The sequence below is a fragment of the Anguilla rostrata genome, chromosome 6, assembly GCF_018555375.3.
Source record: "Anguilla rostrata isolate EN2019 chromosome 6, ASM1855537v3, whole genome shotgun sequence".
In the NCBI taxonomy this organism is placed as follows: Eukaryota; Metazoa; Chordata; class Actinopteri; order Anguilliformes; family Anguillidae; genus Anguilla; species Anguilla rostrata.
In genome coordinates this window covers 29,313,393-29,337,472 of record NC_057938.1, presented here as the reverse complement: position 1 = coordinate 29,337,472, position 24,080 = coordinate 29,313,393, and the positions used below count along the sequence as shown (strand labels likewise).

At 41.4% G+C, this 24,080-nt stretch overlaps 1 protein-coding gene across 3 annotated transcripts in view; it reads right to left on the bottom strand.

Moving 5' to 3' along the window:
* Nucleotides 1–24,080, bottom strand: part of LOC135257879 (saccharopine dehydrogenase-like oxidoreductase) — a 385,462-nt gene that overhangs the window by 65,070 nt on the left and 296,312 nt on the right. The gene's annotated exons all lie outside the window — the stretch shown is intronic.

Here is a 24,080-nt window from a genome sequence, read left to right as displayed (position 1 = left end):
GTAACTTCCTTAGTACCTCCCAGTGCGCAACATCAGAGCCTACGACACACGGTCAGCGGATAAAGAAAACATTCTCTCCAAAAAGCTACAGTGATCGTTTCTCGTGCTCCGATACTAGTAGCAACTGGAGGGAAGATAGGCTAGATAGCGACGTTGAGTCAGTCAGTACTTCTGAGTAAAGCCCTGAGGGGGGAGAAATTAACATTTGTCCCTCCCTTCTCCTGTCTGCACACCTACCTTACTGAAAAAAGGGGGATGCATAATTAATTAGGATCCACAGGAGCCACACAAGATAAATATGATTAAATGCAGTCCCCCACTGTAAAATAAAAATATTCAATAAGTTGTCACCTTCAGTAGTTTGATTTAAAACAAATTTGAACCTAGTCTTCAATTTGACAACCATGACTGCAGTGCAATCTTTGAGCGTGTACCTTCCCCTTTCATGTGTGTACCTTACCTTTCACACCTTCCCCTCATGGACAGCAGGTGTACAACAAAGGTACACTTCCTTCTAGGCCTTGTCATTTTGTGAGCCACCCCACGACAGTAACCACTGTCTGACGGGTCAAACCATTTTAATCCAACCTGTAGGTTTAACTTTAAAATTTGACCTTTTATAATCCTTGAGATGAACATCATCTGGATTCCTCAGTGGCTGGGTCATAACTGTTGGTGTTCCACCCTCTGGGCACCTAAACTAACGCTCAAACTAACCCCTTTTAACAAGATTTCTTATGTTTGTTAACATGCTTTTCACTGTTAGACTTCATTGTTTTACATTGTGTCTTATGTCATGCATTTTAGTTTAGTTAGTTAATTGATGATTAATGCCTGGATGTTTGTCAGTCAATTATAAACTGCCTGCATGTTTGACAGTCCTGTGAACTGCCTGAGTGTTTTTCAGCATTGTGACACTGTCAGCTCCCATGGACTGCCTCGGTGGAATGGTGACAAAATAGACTTAAATGGACTAACCCATCCCTTGCAGAGACTGATTTGACAACAGACTGCCTCACTAACTTTGTGCTTCCAAGGAGGACTAAACGACTCCTCTTAGAAGCAGGGGGGGTGTAGGTACACTCGGTCAGTCTGTGCCGATCAATGGAACTGACTTTCTTTAATAGCACGCAGCGCATCTGATGACGTCATCAGTACGCGCCACATTCTAGATACTGGTCACACTCCACCAGTGTGAAGGTCCCCCCTCCCCCCACCAGGTATAAAAGTTAGGGACAGTAATCACTTGCTCTCTTTTTCGCCTCTCTTTGTGCCCTCTCTCTTCCTGCATCCTCTCCCATTGTCCCTTGAGTGCCCACTCCTATGGGCCTAACTCGAGTTCTCACAACTCAGTAGAACTCCAATTCAAAGGGCTTGCAGAACGCCTAAGTGGCAGTCACCGATTTATCTAAACGCACAGATCACTGTACGCAGCAACGAGGCTCTGCCGATTTTGCTCGCCTGCAGCGACTAAAACCTGATCCATCCCGTGTGGAAACCACTGTACGCCCGACACTGCGCCAACTAACCACGACGAGCTCCAGAAAGAAGAGCCTTGCTGACGACCGACCGGGGGGGACAACCACATCACCGCTGCTACGGAACAAGGATTTGGTTCGCACCGCGCGCCCCACATCTGGAAACCTCCACAATTTCACAACGCCAAGACTGTTCTCTCCAGGACCCCACAGTGACCACCGGAGGCCGCTACCTGCGTGAATGGATGGACAGTGAGACTGAGCAAACTTTCCAGACAATAGTTTAGTTTGCATTGAGTTAATGTAACCTTGTGTGTTTCCGTTTGCCTCTTATAGTCATTTGCGCTGGCGATGTAATCTTAGGAAACAATCCTATGCATGGTCTGTCTCTCTCTTACTCCCCGACTAACTTTACAACCCAAACGACATCCCACTCGTTATATAGTCGGTAGTGGGTGAATAACTAGCTTGGTTGCATGTATTGCTTAACAGCTGAAGTTACACTTCACTCTCCGGCACTACCGGAAACAATACTCCTTCCTAGCTGAGCTCAGTTATTCTGCCATGCCGGTTACACTGTACCCCACACATGCATGCGACCACCCACCGTTTACTCTTCCCCCTTTCGTCCACAGACAAAGGGACACGTACACACACGCAACCACACCCCTACCTTTCCGTATTTAGAATTTTCCCCATTTAGATTAGTTTGTGTCTGTTCTGTTTGTACGTTTGTTCAATAAATCATTGTATTAAACCCGTGTCTGTTTTGATGTTGCTGGAACGTGAGAATCTGAGTTAAAATAGCCTATCCAAGAACTACATCGTTCCGGTTATCTCTTAAATCTTTGATTTAATTATTTGATGCTTAATATTTGTATTTTGATTATTAATTGAAGTTCCAAATTTATGGTTGAATAGTCTGGATAACTGTAATTTTATGAGACTGATTTTTAATTGTGATTTAATAATTGTAATTGTATTTAATTATACCGCTTCGCCTACATAAGTGGTGCCCAATGTGAGAATATAGAAATATAATCCCGACATAAGTGGTGACCCATGTAAGGCTATATTGTCATTTCCCCGACACGGCGATCAATGAAGGCTAACAGCACAGTACCACTTAGGTTCTTGTCACTTCTACCAGTGCTGTAATGAACTAAAAAAGAGGCTACAAACTACCTTTCCACTGCTGGCGACATTCTAAAGCTCCGTTTTGCCCTCCGTACTATATAGCTAGCTAGCTATGGCACGTCCTCACATCTGTAACGTTATTTGTTGACCTCCATGTGTCCATACATCTGTATCGGTGGTTGTAGCTGTGTGTCCTTAGCTCATACTCATGCCTGCAGGATAGCATCCGTACGCGCTAACGAGGTTAGCTAAAGTAGGCGATCCGTACACGCTAACTAGGTTAGCTAAAGCAGGCGATCCGTACGCGCTAACTAGGTTAGCTAAAGTAGGCGAAATGCGAACATGTTAGGGTTAGCTAAAGTAACGTTAGGCGTTAAAGCTGTGCTTAAAAATGTTGTGCTGTACCACCTGCGCATGCGTCCTACTAAACAAAGCACCACCTGCGCATGCGTCCCAAAAAACATCCCTGAAAGGTCGTCCATGAGTGAGTGAGTGACCACAATTTGCCCTGCATAGCCCACGGCGCCAGTTCCTGCACGCCGTGGGAAAACAAAAAAACACTGTTCCTGGTTTTATTCAATGCAGTGACAAGTAATAGGGCCCAAGTCCCAACTCTGAAAACCACCTGTGTGCACTTCAGTCAGGCTGCATGGCTAAGGAAGGGTACTGAGTTTTACTGTTATAATTATTTGCTATATTTGGTAGCTAGCACACTCTCAAAACAACCAAGCTACCTCATATCTACCCTGTTCAAAATTTCCGCCGAGTGAAAGCACAAAGGATTGATTGGATGGGATATTATTAGTGTCCCCCTCCATTATCATCACAAAGAAAATTAACTGTTTGTGGTCCCCCCCCCCCCCCCCAATGTTCAAATGAAACCTACGCCCCTGCCTATACAAAATCTAACTGAATGCTAGCTTGTCTTCGAACGTTAGTGGGCACTCGGCGGCTTTGAACGCTGAACTTCGGACAGTTAGCTGATATTCGGAAACTTAAATGGTAAATGGTAAATGGACTGCATTTATATGGTAAATGGACTACATTTATATAAAGCCCGAATAGCGTACCCCCTACAGAGCCTTAGGTCTCCAACCAGAGCAACTTCAAAAACAATTAAGTATAACAAAAAACAAAGCAAAATAACAAACTTATGTCCCAATGGAAGGACTTTTGGTCCAGCTGGGAACACACTGGCTGTGTCCCAAACCGCATACTTCCATGCTCCGAGTGCACATAGCGAGCATGCCGCCATCTTGGAGTGCGAGTCCAAACCGAAGTTCGGTAGTGCGGAGCACGGATAAAGTACCCGGATGCGCACTCCATTTGATCAAAATTTGAAGTGTGCATCCGTGCATGCTCCGACTGGGAAAAATACCATAATTCCTTTCGCGAAAACGGCCAAAAACAACGGTAATGGCGGATGACAGTCTAGTGTAGGCTACTCTCTCGGATTGGAAACTGAAATCATGTCATAGGAAAATGGTAAACAGGAGTTGGTGTATAAATAAAGTGGTACAGTGTTAATGAATAACGCAATATGTAAAGTATCAGTTATTTTTATTAGTTTAAAGATATGTACTTTTAACGAGTGTAACGAGCTATATTGAATACATCGGTGCTAATCGTCGGGTCCCGTCTTGAATTATAAACTGCCGTTTTATTCTCGCCACTGCCCATCTTTTCATTTAATTTGAAATACACCCCTTGCCTATGGAGTAGCCACCACAAACATGACCGGCTCCATAAATGTTGCCTAACTGAGTACCCAGCGCGAAAGTATACAGCGCGAAAATAATGAAAAAACAGACACGACTGTTTACAATGAAATGGCAACTTTATTATGGGGTTGACAGTACACTGAAAGCTATCCAAACTGCAATTAATATTTTCCAAGCTATCGTTGCCTTCCACTGCTCTTCTGACAGCAAAAAGGAGAATTCAATTGAAGTGGCTAGCTCGCAAAAAGTTGCTGATATTAGCCTACTGGTTAGTCTAGATCATAATATTTCAGTAGCCTACTACTACTCAGTGTGAGCATCTACCGACCGGGTTCGTTCGGTAGACAGAAAAACATCAGATTTTCAACTGTAGTCTATGTAAAATAGGCGAAATATAAGTAACAACCTGTACCTAGTTATGTAGAAAAAAACGTCCTTGTTATTTTCCTTGGTAATTCTTTCAGTACTTTCGCGATTTTCGCCCAGTGCTAGCTTTAGTTGCTACGGGGACATGTATCTGCCACTGCATAGAGATTAATGGAACTTGTCTTTACTTGAGATCATATTGTAGAAGTGTCCCGTCTTGTGTATTTCAGGTTAATATGAAAAAGGCTGGTCCCTACTAGCATTTCTAGCGATCCGTTACATATTCACAGTTGTAACCCAAGTAGCAGGAAGCAAAATAGCCATTAAGAAGAAGTGACATTTGCACTACTTAATGTTCGCGATTATGGAATTAATTAGAATATAAATATAACTAAAATGTATATGTATTAAGTAAGATTTTTTCCCATTTAGACAGTTGTGTAATTTTTACAAGACTTGCATTTAAATAGGTAACGGAGTCCAGTCCGCTTGATTAAATATGAAATAAATGCGGTAGCATTTCAGATGGTCGATAATATGCCCTCTCACTCTCACGTTATTCCCCTCAGGTTTATTACCGGAATTTTACCGATAGTTACGGCAAAGGTTAAAGGTTATGGGTCAGATGTCGTCACGAAGTGCATCCCACTCATTTAACTGTTTCTCCGTGCTACTGCACTTCCATGGTTCGGAGTGCATAGTCCCAAGCATTGCCTGGAGTGCGTATTCCGGAGCACGGTAGTGTGGAGCATGGAAGTTTGCAGTTTGGGACACAGCCACTAACTAACCGAAGTACTATACAGTGAGCACAGGGCAAAACATGAGTTGAGGTCAAAAACGAGCGTACGGTTAAACACAAAATCCAATCAACAAACAAAGCAAAGGGGCTAGGTGATAATCTGAATCGAATACGAGAGTCAGATTTCAGAAACACAGAACACAAAATCAGAAAAACAAAATCATGTGCAAACAAACTAGCAGGGCTAAGGGCAAGATTGGAGTCGAAGGGAACGAGTGGTCATACACAAGATCTAATCAGCATACAAACCAGAAGCACTAGACGGGAATTGGAGTCAAACAAAGATAGACTCCAATATGCAAAGTCAAACGAATCAATTGGAATAGCAGGTATGCCATCCCGCCAAGTTATGCCTTGGTGGGGCAGCATGCCCCATACCTATGCAGCACCGAGAGTTTGGTACTTTCAGGGTTCCCCACAGAAATAACCGCAACAGCCACAGAGTCTCAGCCCTAAAAAACACTAATTTTGGTACATTCTGACTCAATTTCAACAGACAGAATTAATTAACAACTTCACATGTCCAGAAAATAAAGCCCCAAACTAAAAACTAAGGGGATTTAGCGTTTTCTCCTTCTTCTTTTTCCTGCCAGAAATGCACCTAGCCCACAAAGAATGTCTCCCCATTGGTCATTTTACGTACACCAGCCAATCCTTCACCAACACCAGCCAATCAAAATGCTGCATACACATGCAAAATGGACATATCTTTTTATCAAAGAAAATTGCCAGTCAGTATAGTAGTGATGGGCAAAGCAGTTCTTTTCAGTGTACTGAATCATTACAATCAGTTCATTAAAAAGATCTGTTCAAAAGATTTGTTCACCGAATCGTTCAGTGCTTGACCGGAGCTACGACTGCGTAGTCCCACTCACTGAACTGAAACACGGCCGAATGTTCAGTTCAGCTCGCTAACTAGTGAACTGAGAACGGTCGTTCGTGAAGGATTAGCCAGTGAGCTGAGAATTTAGTTGACTACGTTCAGTGAACGAATCACTGAACTGATGAACTGAGTCTGTGAACGATAGTCAATCAGTGAACGACCAGTTCACGTTCGCTCGCAACTGACTGAGAGCTCAACTGAACTGACTGAGAAATGAACGGATCGTTTCAGGAAGTGATTCAGTTCAGTTTGTTCACCCAAAAGATTCGTTCATTTGAACGAATTGTTCGCGAACGACACAACACTACAGTATAGCTAGTCAGTTCGTGGTTCAGTGGTAACGTCACGGTCTAAGGATCGTTGAGTCACAGGTTCAACCCCCAGTTGAACTGAATTTCTTATACATGCTTATTTGCTCACTAATAATTGTCTTTTATTTCTCAACTCTTGCTTTTGCACCACATCTACCGAACGTATACACTGCATTATGACATACCATCTATACGTTCACTTAACCTCCGACAAAATCGCCAGGCCATATGGATACAGCTGGGGCTCAGCTGTGCTTACTGACTTGTCTTCTTTAAAACCACAGACACATTTGTGTGCGTGTATATCTGTCCGCAGCTAATCTTGCATACTACTGGGCTGATTAGCCTAATACCTGATGTGCATGCTGACAGCAGGCCAAGGACCTGAATTCTCTAATATTTTGCAAATCGGACAACGATAAGTATTTTATTTGAATTAATTTTCACCATTGTCCATTGAAATACATTGAGTGCTAACTCCTCACTCCTCCTAATTGGCTGGTAGGGGCCACAAGTGATCAACAACTGCTTCCACTTGGAATGAAAGACCAGCGATGTAATTTCAACATTCAAATGCCAACAAAATAATCCGCCAACTAACGGGGTACGTTAATGTTTGAATCTGTGGCAATTATTTTGTTGCCATTTTCACGTTGAAATTGATATTTTACATCGCTGGTCTTTTGGAATTGTTCCTGTCCAGATTTGAAATGAAAGTGCCAGACTATAACGTCAACGTTAGTCTAACACATCGTGGCTGACATAAATGAAATTAGCAAATATGTCACCACCTTTAGCGTTACTTCACTGAATCGGCGTTTTTGGGATTTTCAGTGGCACATGGTTAAAACTTGTAATATTGTATTTGTCTGGTTGCATTGATTGTGAAGCCTCTATTGTTGCATCAGCAAAGCTAACACGCCTGGTGGAGATCTGCAGTCTACTGAGTGCACTCTTCTAGTTCAGCATGTAATACCGTCTGTTTTATATACCGTTCAGTAAGAAAAGCCATCTCACTCATGGTCACTTTATTTTCTTTGCACTATAGTCAGTGATCATGTCAGACTTCACCTACATGCCCATTCTGCTAACAACATATTGTTTCAACTACTCAATTTCATAATTTCTCCTCATTTCTCTCGTACTACTATTATTTTCTAATATGCAAAGATTGCTGGGACATATGCGCGTGCTGCTATTCTCCCATCTAGCTAAGCAAAACAGAGAACAGCTAAGCCTATCAAAATGCCTTATAAACCATAGCTCAAATTCTACGAGCTTGCTGATAATTTTGTCAATGAAGGCTCATTGCATGGCTGTCAGATCAGTGAGTACATACACTGGGGATATTTCTGTTCATTTTCTAACGGTGCAAGCTTTCTTTTTATACTTACCCCACCGCACCCTTTGTCACAGCCATTGTTTTACACATATAGCAGAGCGAAAGTGCTAAACGGTTCATCGTTCACCAGACTACAAATTCACACAAGGACAGCCATAATCCACAACCGTTTCTTAAAGGAGTAACATGGTAGTTGAATGTGATATTTGCCAGTTGTCTTTAGCCAACAACAAAAGTCCGTAATTTTTTTATTATTCAGTCATTTAAATGTATTTTTAAACGTATTTTTCGAAGCCTAAATTTCCCACTATAAAAGTTCACCCGAACTGTCTGAGCGTGGTGATGAAAACTGTCAGTTAGTTATGATTGACAGACCGTGGCCCGTTACCATAGCTACCTCCATGATACGCACTTATATTGGGAGACTGAATTTTCACAAGCTAGCTAACTGAGTATATCAAATATCGATAGCTAAGGACATTGACTTATATCCAATAATAATTGTGGGTGGTAGGCAGGATTTGAGATGAGCCAGGACCAGCCTCTCGAAGCACTTCATAATGGTGGAGGTGAGTGCAACAGGGCGGAAGTCATTTAGGCTCGCTGCAGAGGAGTTTTCCGGCACCGGCACGATGGAGGTGGATTTGAAGCATGCGGGGACAGCTGCTTGGGCCAGTGACAGGTTGAAGATGTCAGTCAGGACCTCAGTCAGCTGCCCAGCGCAGGCCCTGAGCACGCGTCCGGGGATGCCATCAGGGCCAGCAGCCTTGCGTGCATTGAGCCTGCTCAGTGCTGCACACACGTCGGTGGGGGCGAGTGTAAGGGGCTGGTGGTCTGCAGGGAGTACAGCCTTGATGGCCGCCTCCTGGTTGTCCCTGTCAAAGCGAGCGTAGAAGTTATTAAGCTCGTCAGGGAGGGAGGTGTCGCTGGTTGGGGGGGAGGTGTAGGTGGGTTTGTAGTCTGTGATGGCCTGGATGCCCTGCCACATGCGTCGGGGGTCGGAGTTGTAGGTGAAGTGCTCCTCAATCCTTAGCTTGTGGCTGTGCTTGGTCCTCTTGATGCCCCTTTTCAGGTTAGCCCTGGCTGAACTATAGGCCTGCGTGTCACCTGATCTGAAAGCAGCGTCGCGTGCCTTCAGCAGTAGGCGGACCTCTCTGTTCATCCACGGCTAACTACACAGCTAGCTAACATTAGGTAGCTAGCTATAAATGAATATAACCAACCAGAGACAGTCTAATAGTCCCTAAAAGGCACTCTAATAAGTGAACCTAACGTTAGTCAAATTTTTGCATTGTCTTGCCTGTAAGCCAGTGGCACAAACTGTGAGTCACGAGTTATCCATGGGTCCCCAAATATGATTTAGAATCACAGTCTATGTTTAGAATGAGCTGTCACAGCAATCTGACTGACAGTAGGGAGGGCAAAACGGAGCTTTAGAATGTCGCCAGCAGTGTATGCGCGTGAGCTCGACAATACATTTCTCACAGAAAAGGTTAGCCTTTACTGATTGCCGTACAAGGTTAATGTGAAGTAGCTAGCACAATCGGACAGCACTAACCCATAAAAATGTGCTTTGAATGATACTTGCTCAATCGAACAGTAAATCTGAAAAACATTAGATTATAGTCAGTGGCACCGAAATTTTCTTTCACACCCTCAATAAACGGCAAAAGTCCCAGTAGAAGATTGAATTAAACCTTTTAAAGTTTATATTTTCTGAAACGTTATCGATTCCGCTTGGCCACAGTGTGAGAAACTAGGCGATCTGAGCATATAATTTCTATGTAAATACGTCAGAAGGATTCAGCCTTGTTGTTTGCTACCTAAACTTCACAGCACACTTGTAGCAGGACGGTGTCTCCAGGCAGATTTCTTTACGGGGTGTGGAAAGGGGAGTGGTTACTGTACTTGTGACGCACTAAGTAACATTCTCAACCGGTTGAAAATAGGATGATAGATTTAAAGCGCATATTTCTCCAAAAATAAAGAACGGACATATTTAATACTTTACTCATCGTGTTTCTTCAACGCCTCTTGTGCAAACAGCACATAAAACCGAGAAAGTGTGAAAACCACCATTTTACTCCTTTAAACGGTTACTTCACATTTTTACACCCAGCCCCACTCCGTTGTTCATCACGAATCATGTCCTCAACTTGGCCTCCCCAAAATCTCGCTCTGCCTCCCCATCTAACTTGTGTACATGGCAGGCCTAGATTTTGCCAGTTTGAATGAATGAGTTTTAGACAGTGCTTTGTATGTGTGAGTAACTTGGCATTTTTGTACATTGAAAATGTGTTTTTTTATGAGATCACTATACACAACACACCAACCACGAGTTCAAAGAGCTAGTCTCCACTGGCAGGCGGCAAATGGCGGCTTTATTGTATTTATGTATCTGCCCCTTGCTGTACTCAGGGTTCCCTTGTAAAAGACTCTGGTCTGAATGGGATTTCTCTGTATGAGTAAAGGAAATATATACATACAAATGTCTCAAATGATGCAAATTTTGTTGATTAAAGTGCACTGATAATACCAATCTTAATTACGGTAATCATTATTCTTAATGCCAATGGTTCAAAGTAGCTCACTTTGCCCAACTGTTAAGTGATATTCTTTTTAGTTGTCATAACTATCTATGTGTGGACCATCGAGATATACAAAAACTAAAGACAGCTTCCACTTACCCGTTTCATGAATTCCTATGGGAGCAGCTCGTTGGCTGAAGCCAATCTGTGGGGCCTGTTTGACTATGGGGCGTTCTGCCACCAGAGCATGTGCACTGGGCCACCTAAATGTGAGGGACCATGGTAAACTGGTAATCGCAGAGCAATGACATGAAACCACGGGGGCGAGCTCCAATAGAGCTTTAAATTCATCTGACAAACTGTGACACTGCATCTAGTAGCTGGCTAACTACAGGATTTTTTTGCAGCAGTACTGTACAACATCCTGTTGCCACTGACGTGGTATTTCGCCTATCACAGCACACACACAAAATTTTCATGCCTACTGAGCGCATTGTACTATGTGGGTAGATTGTTTGTACTATTTATTAAATTGTATTGTAACTACGAAGAGGTTAATAAATTTTGCTGCACAGACAGGCTTCATGCACTTTATACTTTTGTGTTACAGCAATTTTACTTATTTATTTTTCTTTTGGGCGTGTCTCCAGATGGAAATTAAATCTGTACGCCTCTTTTTGCATCAAATTGTACCAGCAACAGAGAGAATGAACAGAAGGCAAAAGGAGCCCAAACTAAAACCATTTTTGAAGTAATGGTCTCAGATACAGGAAAACCTTTATGCTATCAAAATGATTTGGGGATAATCACATAGAAATTCTAAACATAAGTTAAGGGCTTTCAAGTCACTGGTGCCTGAAATCGAAAATGCCCTAATTTCTGAACACAATGTTAGAACTGTTAACTATAACTGTTACTATAACAGTATTGTTATGGCAACCTATCTGTGGTGCAGTTTCTCCCTCCTCCTCCTCTAGCCTTCATTTTTTAAATAATTTTTCTGAACCCATCTCTGTCAAGAGTGAAAAGTTAACATTTTCATTAGCTATTTAAACTAACATTAGTTGGGTGAACACTAAAGCTTGCTAAATGCTAGCTAACATTAATACAAATAATTTTGATGACTCTGCAGTCTTGGTTAAAGGACCATACCAGTGTTACTACATGTCATTGTCCATTGTCAACATGGACAATGGGGCCAGCCCTAGTTTACAATCATTTAGATAACGTGTTAAGAAATTATGTGTATGGGAACTGACAAAAAAAGGTAACGCTTAAAATGTATTATTGCGGCGCCAAAAGGCGCGGTGAAAAATTTTGGGTGCACATAAATTATGTGCTGGTGCACATAAATGAAAAAGTTAGGCGCACCAGTGCAACCAATATAAAAAGTTAGTGTGGAGCCGTGAATGTATATTTAAATGTGCACTTCCACACAGATTGCATGTTTTTCTCAACAATACTCAACAATGAACAATGAAAGTTTTTAATTAACTGCGATTATACGACCACTATGTTCATCAATCCTCATTATCAAACGAGCTAGATAGCTAACATATTTGGTTAACTTTCGCAAGCTAGCTGGCTAGCAAGCTTTTTTGAAGTGGCAGTGAGCACATAAGCAGTGTAGCATCTACATTTCCAGAGGACATCGCTGTATTCTCAAATAAATAACCAGCCGAAATAAAATGGTGATTGAATGCAGCACACATTTCTTTTTTATCTGAGATAATGATATTAGCTACTAGGCTATATGATGCTGTGTCAATAGCCAATGCGTTATTTCAAGCGAGCGTGTCACCTAGTCACATGTCATCGTAGCAAGCTAACCAGACAGTAAAAAACCCCGATAAAACACTTCTAACGTAGATCATTATAAGCCATGTTATCTAGCTTTGTCGTGATAACATGAGAGAAGGATTGCTGTTGGAGAAGTGAATCAACCAACAGTTAGCGCAGGTGACCTGCACGAAAGCGTACTGCAGTTTTTTTCACCACGGAATTCTTACGGACAGGGAAGCCTCACGTTACGCATTTCATCCAGTCAATTTAATTTAATCTAACGTTACACTTGATTCACTCATGAGCTCTGCTAGATAAAGTCTTACTCTTTGAGATCATGTAGTAGGAATAAAATAAGAAAATACAATTCATTTAACTTACTGAGAATAGATAATAAGAAATAATTAAAGCCGCAAGCGGCGTTGAGAGGGGTCCAAGCATTGGCACTATCGTGCCCCCTATGGAGCGATTTTAAAATGGTTTTGTCCTCATGATCATATACCTTCACCCAACATATCTACTGAATATCATGATGATTGTATAAAATATTTAGGACTTAAGGCCAATTTTGTGCTAAGAGATGCTGTCGGATTACTTAGTTGCGTCACCATGGATGTGTCCTAGCCGCTTGCCGTAAAGGCCTTTACTATGTCGTAACACTTAGATGGCCCGGCGTGTATGTAGAGCGCCAATGCTTTTGCGCCGCAACTAAGAAAGGCATCAGACTAGTGTTGTCACGATACTAAAATTTTGACTTTGATACCGATACCAGGTTTAGTATCACAATACTCGATACTGAAACGATACCTGAAACTTAAACAATACTGATTTGATAATCGGTACCTGACGACACTGAAATTACCTTAATAGATCAGAAACGTAATGTCCACAAGGATTGACCTCATTTTCGATTTCATGGTTTATTAACAACCTGGTTTATTAACAACCTTTAAGTTGAAGCCTGTTCAACATATTAATAAGCATAGGCCTATAGTGTTACAACACTGAACAATGGAGAAATATGTTAAATATATTTCTGAAATTAAACAGTTGTAAACGAAATAATCTTTAAAACAGGTCTTCCACCTTTAAATAGATTTAAAAACAGCATATTGTAATAACAATACAGCATCTATCTATAATAAAATATTTCCAAATTGGAACACCTATTGCTACTGAAGTGAACTGAGTCAAAGCTTGCGCTGTATCAGGGAAGAGAATGCACAAGCGCACATCACCTGACTTGACTACCCTAGTTGCTACTGCCATCTAGCGAAGATTCTGACAAATTACACCTTTCATCCTCTCAATCAGTAATGCGGGAGACACATTTCCCTGGCTTTTACATTTGCCTTAAAAGTACTGAACGTCAGAAAATTCTAATACCGAACCGTTTTTTTTAAAGTACCGAAAAAGTGCTAAAGTTTCAGTATACTGTGCAACACTACGTCAGGCACAAATTCCAATCCATTGCTCAGCGTAGCAGACAATGCACATTTCAGAGCGCCTCAGAGACAGATAGAATAATAATACATAGGCCTATTTCAAATAAGAAACATGACATTGAAAAAAACAAAAAACTAAATATCAACTCGCCATCCCTGCTACCTGAGTGCTGCCCGCAGAGTACCGTATTATTTATTTCGACATTGGCAGACTACAGCATTGCGTCTTTTGTTTATATTCAATATAAGTAATTGCAGCATAGCAATGATGAAATTTTATGTGTTCAGTAGATAGAGACGGAGACAGTAAAGCAATGATACAGTCCTGTCCGCTTCTGTTTTGCTCCAGAAAACGATGTCAGATAGGTCTATCAGCAATCATACGGCTTAGCTATGCTCAGAAGTCCTCAGTAATAATAGTATTTTCCAAGACATTATGAAAAATCCTTGACAACGCTTCGTTAGGTGCAGCGTCTTTTATTGCTACCCCAGAGTGAATTCATAAGTGAACGCAATGATAAGAAAATTTTCAGTTACAATGACTGATAAAACCCTATTCCAAAAGCAAAATCAGACATGTTATACATCGTTAGAAAGCTTATACTCTCACCTACTAAATAAATGAAATGTCAATCAAGCCAGGCTGTCCTAAAAAGGGCGACAACGCCGTAAACAACGGGTGTGATATTACGCAGAGCTATTTTTGAAGGTACCCAGGCATCACAGATGAGCATATATTTCAAAAAGGGATTGTCCAAGACAATATATGACCACTCACTCTCAAAAGGGACATCTCTACGCGTAAAACCAACGGTAATGTTGTATATTTATTCAATATATAGTCCCAGATATTGACTGAAGAATGACATGGGCTGTGTCCCAAACCGCATACTTCCATGCTCCGAGTGCGCATAGCGAATATGCCTCCATCTTGGAGTGCGAGTCCAAACCGAAGTTCGGTAGTGTGGAGCACGGATAAAGTACCCGGATGCGCACTCCGTTTGATCAAAATTTGAAGTGTGCATCCGTGCATGCTCCGACTGGGAAAAATCCCATAATTCATTTCGAGAAAAACTGTTAGAAGAACAAGGACAATAGCGGATGACGGGCGTGAGGTTGTTCCTCCTGAGGCTTTCTACAAATGTAAGTAATTTATCAACAGTTTGTATGCTAAAATTCTTAAAAGTTTGAAAACATGTGGTACAGCACAATGGTAATATAGCCAGCTGAATAATGTGGCTAACCGGAGCTACCAATCTCCAGTTCGTTAACTAGCTATCTTGCTATCCATACAAAGGCAATAATAGCAGCGATTTAGCTAGATGGACGTGAATATTATTAAACTAATATTCATAATATTTATTACGAATTTATTCCCATGTGCTCTTACTTGCTACCTGGCTGAATATCGACCCACTTAGCTAGAATTACACTTTAAGAAAGTATTCTATATTACTGTGTTTTTTTTTTTGGTTCTACCATGTCAAAGTTTCAGCCTAAAACCGGTTAAAGTGGTACGCCTGTCATATGATACCACGAAAGACATCCCAGCACCACTCCATCATATTCAAGGGAGAATTCATAGTTAGTAAACAAGAAAACTGAAGTGAGCCTCACCCTTGTTTTTGGGTTTAGTAAACTGATTGTACAGGCAAAGATGTTATTATTGAGAAATCATTTAAAGTGCATGGAAGTAGGACAGCACATGCGATATATATTGCGATTAACATTATTTTTAATTAATGAATTTATTTATTTATTTTTATTTCATTAACAGCACTTGAATGTATGTACATATGGATAATATAAAATGTAGAATGACATTTGTTAAATGCCGCAATACTGAGCCCAAGATAAATTTCCCTAAGGGGACAATAAACTATATCATATCGTATCATCACCTGGTTTTCCATATGTGACACTAGGGACAGATGATGACACAAAATCCCTTGTGCTTTGGCGGCGGGACAATGAGGCCCTCTTCACGGGCAAAAGAAATGCCGCCAAGGGAGGATGGGAGTAAGTACTTATGAAATAAATATATAATTACAATCTGATTAGATAATTTGTTTGTTTTTTCTTATATCCGGAATTGTTTCTGTTGCAGGCAGTTTATCAGTAACACAGGCCTGCAAGGGAGGGTATCGGCTGCCCAAGCGAAGAAAAAATGGGAAAACCTGAAAAAAAGTACAAGGTATGTATCTGTAATGTGTACATATGAAGTGTGACATGGTCAGTATTTCAAAAAGAGAATCTGTTTCAATGAATTTTGTGGGTATAATGATGATCGATTATATTTTGTCAATGTACTTTTGCTTGTTTACTTTATGTAGTTAATAAAATTTGAAAGGCATTTGTGGTCAGTATACCATTGCTTGTCTCTTTAGGTGCTAAAGAACCCCCCCACAGGGGTCAGCACTGAAGGGGGTGAGACCACTGCTGCATCCTGGCGGTGGTTTGCCATGATGGATGAGGCAATCGGGGGGAGGCCGTCCATTACGCCTCCTGTCCTGATTGCCTCAGCCAGTGGTGAAGGGGATGCAGTGGTGGTCTCCCCTCAAAGCAGAAGGCAGGAAAGGGCAGGCGGCAGCAGGAAACGGAGGAACTCCGACGGGTTGGAGTTCCTCCAGAGGCAGGCTGAGGTGGAGGAGGAGAGAGAGAGGGAGGCACTAGAGAGGGAGAGGCAGAGGGAAGTGGAAGCCTTGCAGAGGGAGGAGAGGAGAGAAGCCCTTGAGAGAGAGGAGAGGAGGGAGTTTCTGGGCCACTTTCTGGCCGTGTTTGAAAAATAAGCAAATAAATAATTATTTTAAGCAGCTGTGTTAGTTTTGTCATTATTACACGGCTAAATTACATACTATACTTGCTGTAAATCTCTGTCCTCATAGAAGTAATTTAATCTGTTTTTCATGTTACACAAGTACAGCTTTTTATCAAATATCAGTGGTTTGCGTGTCGAGTGGCAACCCAAAAAAAGGTAAATTCTAAAAGTTTTTAATTTGCTAATTAAAAGATGTGTAACTTCTGATAAGCAACAAGTATTTAAATGAACAGATTACCATACTTAATTGGTCACAATCGAGTGAACTGTTAAAAACAATTTAATTATTGTGAAGAGAAAGAGGGACATGGACATGGATGGAGAGATGGAACAACATTTACAAACAATAAGCTATATGGCAAAAAAAAAAGTATGTAGCAAATAATGCGCTACAGGGAAGGTACTATAAAAAATTTAGAAAAAAATAAGCAAATTGAAAAAAACACATTTTATGCTACATCAGAGCGCCAATAAATGTGGTCTTGCAGACCAGCAGGACACACATCTGGGGCTGACACCTCCTCCGCCAGTCTTGCCCTCAGGTGCTGTCCCGGCATCTCCCCCCTAAGGATGGGTACTGGGTCAGGGTCATTTTCTGACAGTGGTCTTCTGTCTTCCTCCAGGACATCGTCAGCAGCCAGGCAGACATTGTGAAGGATAGCGCAGGCTGCAATAACCTTCGGTGCAAATGAAGGGTGCACCTCCAGGGATGAAAAGAAGATGCTCCTCCATCTGGACTTCATCAGTCCAAAAGCTCGCTCAATTATGGAGCGAGCTTTGGACTGATGCCGGTTAAAGCGGGCCTCCACCGGCCCCTGGACAGGCTCCCTGTAGGGGGTTATGAGGTGGATTGGATCCTCCAAGCAGGGATACCCTCCATCACCAAGCAGCATGTATCCACGGGGAGGATACAGCTGCTGTACATATATGGGGCTGTTCCGCAGGACCCGTGAGTCATGAACAGACCCCGGGAAACCCACAAAGACATCCAGGAATTTCCCGGAGGAGTCACAGACAGCCTGCAGGATAATTGATGGAAACAATTTCCTGTTGATATAGCACTGTCTAGTGACTCCTCCAGGTGGCTTCAATCGTATGTGGCACCCATCAATGGCTCCCACAGCCTTCCTGAACGCTGAATGTCCTGCCAGCCGACAGAACCCCTCTCCAATGGCTTCCAGGTCTCCAGGGAGGTGTATGACTCTCGGCAGGATGGAAATCAGGTCATCTGCAATGGCATGGACCATCCTGTGTACTGTGCTGCGTGGGACAGCAAACACCTCTGACACCACACGGTAGGATGTCCCACAGGCCAGCCAGTACACAAAGGTGAGGGCATCTAGTGTGTAGCCCCAGCCATGGTCCCTCATGTTGGGGAGCATTCTTAAGAGACTCCGGATTGCCCGTCTGGACAAACGAAAGTCTGGCCGGAGATCCTGGTCCTCATCAAAAAATTTTGTGAGGATCGGGACACTGACATTAATCCTGCCATACCTTGCAAGGCTTTCTCCCTAGAGAGAAATTGACAAAGTAAATAAATACTTTACGTTACTTCAAGGGGTCGGTCTTCTTTTTGTTTAGTACTGACAGTGGTGCAGATTGGAAATTTAAATTATGTAATTCTTGAAACGGTACATGATGAAGAGTTTGTAAAGTGATAGAGTGAATGAGTAACGCAATATGTGAGGTAAATGTTAGTTTTTTTGTAAGTTTAAGTATATGTAATGTGAACCAGTGTAGCTAGCTAGCTGGCTATATTGACTACCTACATCGGTGCTGGCAATCCTTCTCAGTAATGCTCGTCTCCTTGCTGCCGCTCTCCGGATAGCCTGCCTTCGTCGGATCCCGTTTTCGACGATCAGTCGCTGTCTCCTCACCACAGCCAATCTTTTCCCCGTTTCATGTGAAATGTACCACCCCATGAAAACTAGCATGACCATCACGAACATAACGGGCTCCATTTCTGTCGCCTAACTTACTGCATACCCAGTTGTTCACGCGCTGGTAAACAGCGCGAAAATAATGAAAACACAACACATGATTGTTTACAGTGCAATTGCAACTTTATTATGGGGTAGATTGTTCACTGAAAAACGTCGCCATCCGGTTCTGTTCTGGCATACAAACGCTAGCAAAAATGGAGAATTCAATTTAACGGATGAGCTATGCCGATTAAATGTTACTGATAACTGGTTATATCAGAGTATTTCAGTAACACAGCCCACTTATACAGTACCAATTCAGCTAGCGAACTAACGAATTAACATTATTCCCCTCAGGTTTACCATCTAAATTTCTCCGATAGTTACAGCTAAGATTAAGTGTCCCGTCTTGTGTATTTCAGGTTAATTGAAAAAGGCTCGTCCCTACTAGCATTTCTAGCGATCCGTTACATATTCACAGTTGTCACCCAAGTCGCAGGAAGCAATAGCCATTAGGAGTACAGTTGGAAACTCTGAAGCGGCATTTGTACCAATGTACTTAATAATAGTCGCGATTAAGGAATTCCAAGCGTGTTCCTAGTCGATATCGTAAAAGAGGTCGTATCAATATAACTAAAATGTATATGTATTAAGTTGTTTTTTTTCCATTTAGACAGTTATGTGTAATTCTTTACAGGACTTGCATTTACATAGGTAACGGCGTCAAGTCCGCTTGAATAAATACGAAATAAATACAATATGAAATAAATGCTCTCATGTTATTCCCCTCAGGTTTACTACCGGAATTTCACCGATAGTTTCGGCAAAGGTTAAAGGTTATGTCCAGATGTCGTCACAAAGTGCATCCCACACATTTAACCGTTTCTCCGTGCTACCGCACTTCCATGGTTCAGAGTGCATAGTCCCAAGCATTGCCTGGAGTGCATATTCCGGAGCACGGTAGTGTGGAGCATGGAAGTATGCGGTTTGGGACACAGCCTACGGTATAATTTTTTAAAACGATGCCTCGTTTATTTCGTTACTCAGTGAGCAGCGTTTTCACTCCCGTATTGGCATATCTTAGGGCTATTGTCGGGTTTATCTTGTTGCTATGACGGAATACGATTTTTGAGTGGTGAAAGAATATTTTTATGAATGCCCAGATAGATAATATCGTCCATTATGAAGTTCAGATCCTCCCCTCACTGATAAAAACTAGACCCGACGGTGTCGGATTACTTAGTTGCGTCGCCATGGATGTCTTCTAGCCGCTTGCCGTAAAGGAGTTTACTAGATGTCGTAACACTTAAGATTTGGAGCTACAGCTCTTCCACACTGAAACTAATAAAAAAGTCCAAATGGCGGGCAAACAATACGGTGGACATAGGTGGTCCCAATAGCACCTACCAAATTTGGTTGCTCTAGGTCGAACTTAAGATTTGGAGCTCAGCATTTAGCGACTGAAACTGCAGCCATAAAAAGTCAAATGGCGGGCAAACAATATGGCTGGACAAAGGTGAGCCAATAGCAAAGTTGTAGATCACTTGAGATGCATGGTCGATGAAGTTTTGTGTTGATCTGACTTATGGTGTGGGAGTTATGGCCTTTTAAAGTCATAACCCTTTGTTATAGCGCCACCATCTGGCCAACGTACGTGATTTTTAGTGCCTGAGTAGTGGGGGGCCATAGGAACCACCTGCCAAATTTGGTTGCTCAGGACTTATGGTTGCTGAGCCTCAGGCATTTTTGCGAGAAAAATCAGAACTAATAAACGCAAGCGCAGTTGGGGGGTCAAGCATTGGCACAATCGCGCCCCATGGAGCGATTTTAAATGCTCTGTCTAGATCAACACCTTGCACCCATCATAGTCTATGAATATCTGTGTTGTATAATAAAGTGATGGACTTATGGCCAATTTTGTGTATAGGACACTGGCAGGATGACTTAGTTGACGTCGCCATGGACTCTGCTCTGGCCGACTTCGGTTACAGGCCTTTACTAAGATTGTAAACACTTAGGAGGCATGTCGAAGCATTGATGGCCCAGTGGTATGTAAGCTCTGCAGCCCTTCCATGCCACAACATATTAAAAAAAGTGATACACCATAGTGTGTTGGTCATGATAGCCAAAATTTTTACTTTGATACCGATACCAGGTTTAGTATCACGATAATTGATACTGAAACGATACTGATTCAATACTCAGTACCTAACGATACTGAAATTACCTTAATAGATCAGAAACATAATGTCCACAAGGGATGACCTCATTTTCGAATTCACTGTTTATTAAAAACCCAGTTTATTAACAACCTTTAAGTTGAAGCCTGTTCAACATATCAATAAGCATAGGACTATAGTGTTACAGCACCAAACCATAGAAAACTATATTAAACATATTTCAAAAATTAAACAATTGTAAAGTAAATTATCTGTAAACAGGTCTTTCACTTTAAAATATATCTAAAAACAGCACATTTCAATAACAATACAGCATCTTCCTATAATAAAATATTTACAAATTAGAACAGCTATTGCTACTGAAGTGAACTGAGTCTAAGCTTGCGCTATATCAACCACGAAAAAATGCACAAGCGCAGGTCACCTCACTTGCCAACCTTAGTTGCTACTGCCATCTAGCGAAGATTCTGACGAATCATAACTTTTCATCCTCTCAATCGGTAATGCTGGAGACACATGTCCCTGGCTTTTACATTTGACGCAAAACTACTGAACGTCGGAAAATTCTAATACCGAACCGTTTCTTTCTTTTTTTTTTTTTAACTACTGAAAAAGTGCTGAAGTGTCGGTGTACTGTGCAACACTACGTCAGACACATATACCAATCCATTGCTCAGCTTAGCAGAGAATGCACATTTCAGAGCGCCTCAGAGACAGATAGGATAATAATACATATTTCATATAGCCTAATAAATACGACATTTAAAAAAAAACGAAATGAAAAATCAACTGGACATTCCTGCTAGCATGCGTGCTGTGCGAAGAATACCTTATTATTTATTTGGACATTGGCAGACTACATCATTTGCGTCTTTTGTTTATATTCAATAGTAATTGCAGCGAGAAACTGCAGCTGTAGACACAAGAAAGTCTGTTATATTATGGTAACAACAGAATGAGGCGGACTACATATATAGGCTATATTTACCGTCATTGTTTTATTATACCAGCGTGTTTTCGCGCGTTTGCAGAGAAACTCATTTACTATCAATAAAAATGGTTTAGCTATTTCTCAGCATAGCCTAATGACGGATGGAGATGGGACGAAAATAATTTTCAACCGTCCACCACATTTTAGCAACGTTCCAACACTCTCGTCATCACTGTTCCATGGGTCACAAAAACTATTACAATAACGCTTACATTGCAGTGTGAAAAATCCACATTATATAATACCACTAACCTATTTAAAGACACCCAATTTCAAAAAGAACGTATGTAACGAAAAGAACGTATATAACCGAAATATTTTGAGCAGTAATACTTACATAGCAACATGACATTTTATCTGTGTTTAGTAGCCTAGTATAGAGACAGAAAATCAATGACAAAGTCCTATCCGCTTCTGTTTTGCGTCAGAAAACGATGTCAGATAGGTCTATCAGCAAAGAAATGGCTTAGCTAAGCCCTGAAGTCCTCAATAATAATAGTACTCTACAAGAAATTATGAAAATCGTTGACAACGTTTAGTTAGGTGAATCGTCTTTTATGCTACGCCACAGCGCAAGTGAATGCGATAAGAAAATATTCCGTTGCGCTGAACTATAAAACGCTATTCCAAATGCAAAATCATACATGTTATACATCGTTAGAAAGCTTATACTCTCACCTACTGAATAAATGAACTGTCAATGAAGCCAAATCTTACGAAAAACGGCGACAACGCCGTAAGCAACAGGAATCCCAAACGGATTGTCCAAGACAATATATGACCACTCAGTCGCAAAAGGGACATCTCTACGCGTAAAACCAATGGTAAGATTGTATATTTATTCAATGTTTAGTCCCAGATATTGAATGTAGAATGACATGGTATAATTAAAGAAAAATTGTCTCGTGTATGTCGTTATTCAGTGAGCAGCGTTGTCACTGCTGTATTGGCATATTTTAGGGCTAATGTCGGGTTTATCTTGTAGACCAACCAAATGTCAACCGAGCAGGACAGAAGAGTGCACAAGTTGCGACCTAGGGAGCTCTAATTCTACGGGCTTGCTGATTCTTTTGTCAAACAACGCTTGTTGGATGGCCGTCAAATCCCTGAGTCACATTGGCCATATTTCACCTGCGTTTCTGATGTGTTTACACTTACGCCACCGCACCCTTTGTCACAGCCACTGTTTTACATATATAACAAACCGAAACTGCTAAACGGTACACGCTCATCAGACTGTACAAATTCACAAAAGGATAGCCATAATCCACAACCGCTTCTTACAGGGTCGCTTCACATTTCTCACTCTCATAATAAAACGCTTTGCAAAAAGAAATGATATCTCATAGAAACCACGTTTTCAACGTACAAAAATGCCAAGTTACTCACACATACAAGACATACACCGTCTATAACTCATTCATTCACACTGCCAAAATCCGGGCCTGCCATTAAAAGTATTGATATTAAAATTACGCCAAATTACGGTACTACAACAATATAGGCTATCTTGCCTCACCGAAATTAAATAAGATGTATTCCAAAGCAATGCTTCCCAATATTTCCTCAATTCTTTCAAGTCACTTGGCCCTGTGTTTTGTAATCTTACCATTTTACAATGTCATGCAAACTTTGTGTCAGATCAAAGTGTCAAATATTTCGAATTGCCTCATAGAACACATTGAAATTCATGTAGAAAACTGCTGGTGAGTAACAACAGGAAGCATATTTCTCCAGAAAACATATGTTTATACTTGCTTCTGAACTGAATTTGAGTAAATGTACAAGTGATTGTATATTTGCTACGTACAATAAATACTGCATGTAAAATACATATTGTACATACACACATAGATAACTTCTTTATCCCCATGGGGACATTTCCCTCGCAGCATGTTACATTCACATTTACGCACACACACTTATACCAAGAAACATACAATCATTCACGCAACAGAAAGGCTGGGCAGCGAAATACGTAGCCTACATACCAATACAAATTGGACATATAGACGCCTATTCAATCAATCTAGACTGTGAGAAAGCCATCCACACATATGTTTGGCCTGTCCATGCATGCTTTTACACGCAGGGCCAAGTGACTTGAAAGAATTGAGGAAATACTGGGTAGCATTGCTTTGGAATACATCTTATTTAATTTCGGTGAGGCAAGATAGCCTATATTGTTTGTTGTACCGTAACTTGGCGTCATTTTGATATCAATACTTTTAATGGCAGGCCTGGATTTTGGCAGTCTGAATTAAAGAGTTATAGACGGTGTATGTCTTGTATGTGTGAGTAACTTGCCATTTTTTTATTAGATTAGTTTTGTTGAAGAAAAACAGATAACTCCACCCTAAAAGTCGCACAGGCGATG